Here is a 6,230-nt window from a genome sequence, read left to right as displayed (position 1 = left end):
CCACTAAGGTAGAATGTGCTTCATTTGGTTTTAGCTTGGCATGTTGGCATGGTGTGATGCTAAGCCATTGTGTTTCCTTGTGGTTTTTATTATTATTATCATCAAAATAATGACTCCTTTGAGTCAGTCTGAGTCCTGGTGACTCCATGGGTATATTCTTATTGCCCTACTGTAACCTTCTTCTGGGATGTTCAGTAAACCATGGTTAAATAAACTGTAGTATAGCACAATTTGTAAATATAATTTTTATTTTGTGTTTAAAAAAATAAAAAAATATGTTGGAAAAATGCATATAGAGAGTAAATTATTTTAGCTGCATGAAACATATCAAAAAGTCATGTAGCCATAATTAACATTCATGATGAATCAGGTTTATTCAAATTTGGTAGGCCCAAAGCAACCTGTTCAGTTTCTGCTATGGTGGTATGAATTGTTAGCTTTGATCATTTTAACTGCCATCCTATTAAACCTAGAAGGCCTTCATTCCTGTTAAGATGCACCACTGTGTGTAGTAACCAAGCTCAAAGTGAATTTGAAATATATAGTATTTTTATTCATTTTGGTTATTTTTTTTCCACCATAGATTTTAAAAGTAGGTCAAGATTGCAAAACCTCAAGTTTTCAACCAAAAGACGGAAGCATTTGCTTGAAACTTACAGTTGTGGTGAGCTTCTTGTTTGCGGATGATGTATAACTCTCTGATAGAAAACATGATTCATGCATAAAATATCTCAGGTACAATCTTTGCTAATTCCAGTAGAAGGATCTCAGATCTCAAGTCTAAAAAGTTTTTGTCTGATATCCTGAAGAACAGCTGCCAGGCAGATAGAATTGTGAGCCTTATGGCAGCTTTATTTATCTCTGCCAGATCAACATCTGTATATTTGCATGCTTTTTTGAATGACCAAGGGTCACCTTGTTATGGGTAAGGGTAAATGTGCATGAAGATTAAGCAACTCCATGTGGATTCACCTTTGAACCTTCTTTACTGGGTAGACATTTTTAAAGGAAACTTCATTACATAGGGTAATATACTTCAGTCTGCCCATTTGCTTGGGAATGAACTGAACTGAAATGAAGACTTTTCTTTATGAACTGTTTGCAGAGAGATCTGCCGCACATTGATAATTATCATCATGCTTGCCTATGCAGGCATCCACCTGGGAAGAACAACTACAAGTCATTATTTAGTGGGTATCAGCGTCCCAGTCAGAAAAATTCATCCCGGTTCAAAGCCCAGGAACAACCAAGCCCTGATATCATTGTTTCCATCTCTTCATTGTCAGATGTCTACAGATGTATTGAAGTCTACGGATACCTATCCAAATTATATCCTCCAAGCCCAGTAGCTCTGAATTAAGAAAGCAATCAGGGAAGAGTCTTGATCCCAATCCCTCAGAGCCTGGTAGCTCTGAATGACTGTTCTTCCTTCTCTGATGGATGTTACAATATCTCTTTCACCCTAATTATCTACCCTGAATCTGCCAGCTATTACCAGATATAACATACTCTGATTATTCACATTACCTTGCTACTTTCAGATACCAAATGAAAGCTATGTGAAGACTTGTACAGGTAGTCCTCAACTTATGGTAATTCGTTCAGTGACTGTTCAAAGTTACGACGGTGCTGAAAAAAATTGGACTTAAGACTGGTCCCCGAAGTCACGGCCATTGCAGTGCCCCCACAGTCATGTAATTAAAATTTGGGCACTTGGCAGTCCACCCACCCTTACAATTGCAGGGGTGCTTTAACTCACCCCATCTGCCTATTCCCCCATCTCTGCCCTTTTGGCCCCCTGCACCCTGTTTTGTGGGGTGGCAAGCAGCCCCAGAACTGCATGGCTCTGGGGATGCTTGCCACACTGCGATTCAGGGGCTTCTTAGTGCACTGCAGCTCTGGGGCTTCCGGTGCATGCTCTGCAGCTCATGTTGGAAGCATTTGTGAGGCTTTTTCCTTCCTCTGCAAAGCCCCTGAGCCACAGCACAGTGCAGCAGAAAGCCCAGCCCCAGCCCTGCCCAGCAGTGTGGCGCAAAGAAGCTTCTTGGCATGAAGGGCCAGGCCGGGCACACCTTGTCAGCAGTGGGAGGAAGAAGACAGCGAAGGTCAGCTGGGGTGGCAGAGTGCAGGGCAGGAGAGGCCTCAGAGTGCAGGGTGGCGAGGGCAACTGTGGCTGGGACTGGGCTGGGGCAGCTGCAGCTTCCAGGGGTGCCTTCACACTGTGCTGCAGCTTGGGCTTCTTGCAGCCCCAGAGCTGTGGCACACCAAGATGTCCCTGAGCCACAGTGTGGCAAGCAGCCCCAGAGCCGTGTGGTTTTGGGGATACTTGCCACCATGCAAGGCAGGGTGCAGGGGAACCAAAAGGACAGAGATGGGGGAAGATTGGCAGGTGGGGCAAGTTGGAGGCAGTCCCTTACCTTACTGAGGCTCAGGGCTGGGAGGGGCCAAGACCAGAATGGCTTGGATTGGGGTGGGTCCTTGGCTAATGACTGGTGAATTGTCTTTATGATGGTAATGGGAAGTGCTGGGATTGCCATCACTAAGTGATGTGGTCATGTGATATAGTGCTTTACAATGCTTAGTGAAAGAAATTTTGGTCCTAATTGTGGTTGAAAGTTGAGGAGTACCCGTATTTTTTATTATAGCTGGCTAATCTTCCTGTTTAACTAAGGAAGCATAGATGAGAATCAAGCTGCTTCTAACTGAGACTGGGGAGAAGAATAAAAGCTCTTGATCACCTTATTGATCAGGCTAGAGAAGTATAGTTCTGGTAGCTGTTGTCAAATGTGTGATTACATGAGAATTCCCCAAGTAAAAGGAAGACAATAGCCACTGTTTCACATTGGGTAATAAGTATCTAAGCTTGTTGTAAATTTTTCTATTCATTTTGTTTTTTTCATGCAGTTCTGTTAATAAAGCAGACAGAGTAACCCACATTTCTCTTCTTCCAGGCAGGTGTCCGTGTGAACTTTGGTGTGGTAAGTCTCCACGGCTTTCCTAGCTTTCAAGTTTTAATACCACCACATTGTCTTTAATATTATTTAACAAAAGAGTGGATTTGACATATTATTTAGTCATCTAAATACTTTCAATATGCCTAAAGTTATTAACTAAATTTTTAACTAAAAAATAAAACCCAATTTTTAACTAAAAAATAAAAATAATCATTTTCAATTAATCCAATTTCATAAAGGGTTGGAGCAAGTGGGACAGATTTATACTGATTTTGCTGCAGAGAGAATAGGAAAGTTTCAAGATAACATTAAATAGCTTGGAATGCAATATTGTGGAATTTGATAAGTTTAAGCATCCTAATTGATATTGGTCCTTTAAACTTTTATACTGTGTTATACTGTTCTCAGAAATTAAGACATTCAGAACATCCCTCTTCTATAGGGCTATGAAGAAAAAGGTGGAAAGAAAAATGTGAGTTTCTAAAAATAATCCTGCTACTGAAAAAGACTTCTATCAATGGAATATGTTTAATCCTGTATATTGGCAGGATGAGTCCCTCAATCAGCAGCATCTTATTCATTCCAGAACTGTCTTCTGTAGGACTGGGGAATTCACAGGAACAGTACAGAATGAGAGAGAAGACAGTCTACACTGAAGAGCTGTGGAAAGCCACTTCCTTATTCTTGCCAGTGAACAGAATCTTGAGCAGCATGTACTCCTTCTGGTGGATGGGCATTGCACAAATGCCTTCAGAATGATGATTCTAAAGGAGTGCCTCCTTCCATATATACAGTATCTGCTGGAGTACTTCCCTAACTTCATATCCCTTCCTCTAAATGCTCCTGCCAAATGGAAGAGGGCCTTCATAACTGTATAGCCCTGCATACAGGATACTCTAGCCAGAAAGCACACCTGGCATCCACCTTGATATTTCAAAACTTCTAAGATCAAAAACCTAAAAGAAACATTATGTGGCCACTTTTTACCAGGAGAGGGGCTTACTTTATTTACTATTTTTCCTGTGGCATTTTTTGCTGTATTCTATTATTTTCAGTGTTGGCATTTTTTCATTCTTTTTAGTCTGACAGATTTACAATTTGCTTAGATAATTCCAGTTATTGGACAGGTTAGAAATCAGAGCTACTAATTAACAGGGGAGTTGGGTAGGTGAAATGCAGCTTTTACTGTGAAACTCATGGATCTCAGCAAAGATCTTTCTTTTCATATCATGAAACAGAGTCGTTCAAATCTTTGTCCATTTGCATCTCAGCTAAATTGTCCAGCCACAAATAGTACTGTGTTTATCTGAGAATTACTTTTTCATATACAGTATTTGCCTTTTTTCCTTCCAGAGGAAATATGGCAAAGGTAGACTGGCTATTATTGTCCATTTTTTCTTAGTTCTGTATTTGGCATTGATTCTGCCCAATTAGACAATTTAGACAGATATGCATTTCTCAGACCAATCAATCTTATTATGCCAATTGTCTGAATTATGAAGACATATAGAAGCAAACAGCTTTCCTCTTGCTTTGCCAATTGTACACATAAACTTTGTTTTAATATGGCTCATGACCATTCTTTCCTTTTATATAGCCAAGCTTCCTATCAAAACTTTAAATATGCCCCCACAATAAACTTGGCTACTGCTGATAGAGATCCAGATGGTGCTGCATCTATATATATGCACAGAAGGATGTAGCTTTTATAGGATTACACAAAACAGTTTAGCTATAATTCAAATACCAGTTTGTCCTTTAAACATAATTGGTTTTTATTGTTGTGATTCTTATGTATTTCACTTTCGCTCTAGATTTCCTTTTAGAAGAAAATGTTGAGAAAGTAAACTAAAATTTAATGCCTTGTTTTTTCAGAGTGAAAAAGAAAGCAAATCTGTAAGTAGTAGTAGTACCTGTTGTTATTATTGTGAAAATCTGTTCACAATAATATGAACAGTTTTCTTTTTTTCTATCCTTCCAAGCCAATAATAGGCTTAGACAGAGATCTTCAGAAGATCTTTTCCTTCCCCACTTGTCTGAATTAGAAGAACAGCTGGGTTCTTCAGTAATCACAAGCCTGAAACCAAGGTGCATATCGTCTATTGGTTCAAGGGCCACACATGCTATTCTGTGGCCACACAAGGCCACACTACAAACGTGGATTGAACTAGAAACCAAAGTGGTTGGGGACATTTCCCTTTTTTCTATTTTTCCATTTTATTCTTTAGATTTATTTTTTATCCAATATACAAGTACTGTACATAGGCCCATCTCCATATTTGCCTCTGTAGCAAAATTCCAAAATAATATATAAATTAAAATGCTGCAGGTTATTTTGCCACCAGCAGATGGAGAGCAATACAGCATTTGGGATGTTGAAAAAAAAAACACCAGACTGAGCAAGTGAGGAGAAAGGCAGAGAGAGACAGAGAGGGAGAGGGAGAGGGAGAGAGAAAGAGAAAGAGAAAGAGAAAGAGAAAGAGAAAGAGAAAGATGCCAGTTGGGGACACTGAAAGAGGAAGCTGAGAGTAGAACCAGATGGAGAGAAATGTAGAATTCAAAATGGCAGAAAAGTACAAAAAACCACGCAGAAAGGTAGAGAAAGAGAGAAAGCCATGAAAGGAAATGCACTGGAGAGTAGGTACGAGGATAGAGAATATGAGGGACCAACAGGGTATCAGAGATGTCTCCCAGTCCTTCCCCAGATCCACTCTCTCTAGCCACTTGCCTGGTCTAAAGCACATATCCTTTACAGACTTAATTTAGGATTGAAAATGTTTCCCTTAAAGTTAGAGGAAGACAACAGCATACTCATAGCAGGGATGATAGTAGTTCAGCAAGATCTGTTAGGCTACAGATTTCCCACTCCTAGTAAGCAGTTTTGTGTTGATTTTTTTCTGAGAATTTTTTTCAGAGAAATAAAGAGGGGACACAAATGCATTTTATTTTTCTGCTTTTTTTAAGGATAAAAATGAGGGTGGTAAGCAAAACCAAGGACAACAGGTAAGTTATAATATAGAAGTCATTACTTTGATATTGTCCACCAATGATTATCATATACAAGAAAACTCAAAACAGATTTTTTTAAAAATCACTACCTGCATAAATTAGGGAGTGGAGGGGAGGTGAATTAACTGACATTCTTGCATGGCCTCTTTAAAAAAATTAAGTAAATATTTCACTTTCAGAAAATACTGAGTAAATATCTGGGACAGAAACAGGAGCTGGAACAACAGAAAAAAGAACAGATAAAGAAGCTGAAAGAGCCAAGAAAAA

General features: G+C 39.4%; 1 long non-coding RNA gene across 1 annotated transcript; it reads left to right on the top strand.

The window, feature by feature from the left end:
• Positions 1–583: 583 nt before the first annotated feature.
• On the top strand, positions 584–6,230 carry LOC134502055 (uncharacterized). Its single transcript, XR_010068412.1, has 4 exons — positions 584–664; positions 2,952–2,978; positions 5,919–5,957; positions 6,143–6,230. It is a non-coding gene; the product is annotated as an uncharacterized LOC134502055 (long non-coding RNA).

Source organism: Candoia aspera, chromosome 8 (assembly GCF_035149785.1).
Source record: "Candoia aspera isolate rCanAsp1 chromosome 8, rCanAsp1.hap2, whole genome shotgun sequence".
NCBI lineage: Eukaryota > Metazoa > Chordata > Lepidosauria > Squamata > Boidae > Candoia > Candoia aspera.
This window is presented reverse-complemented; position numbering and strand designations above follow the sequence as displayed.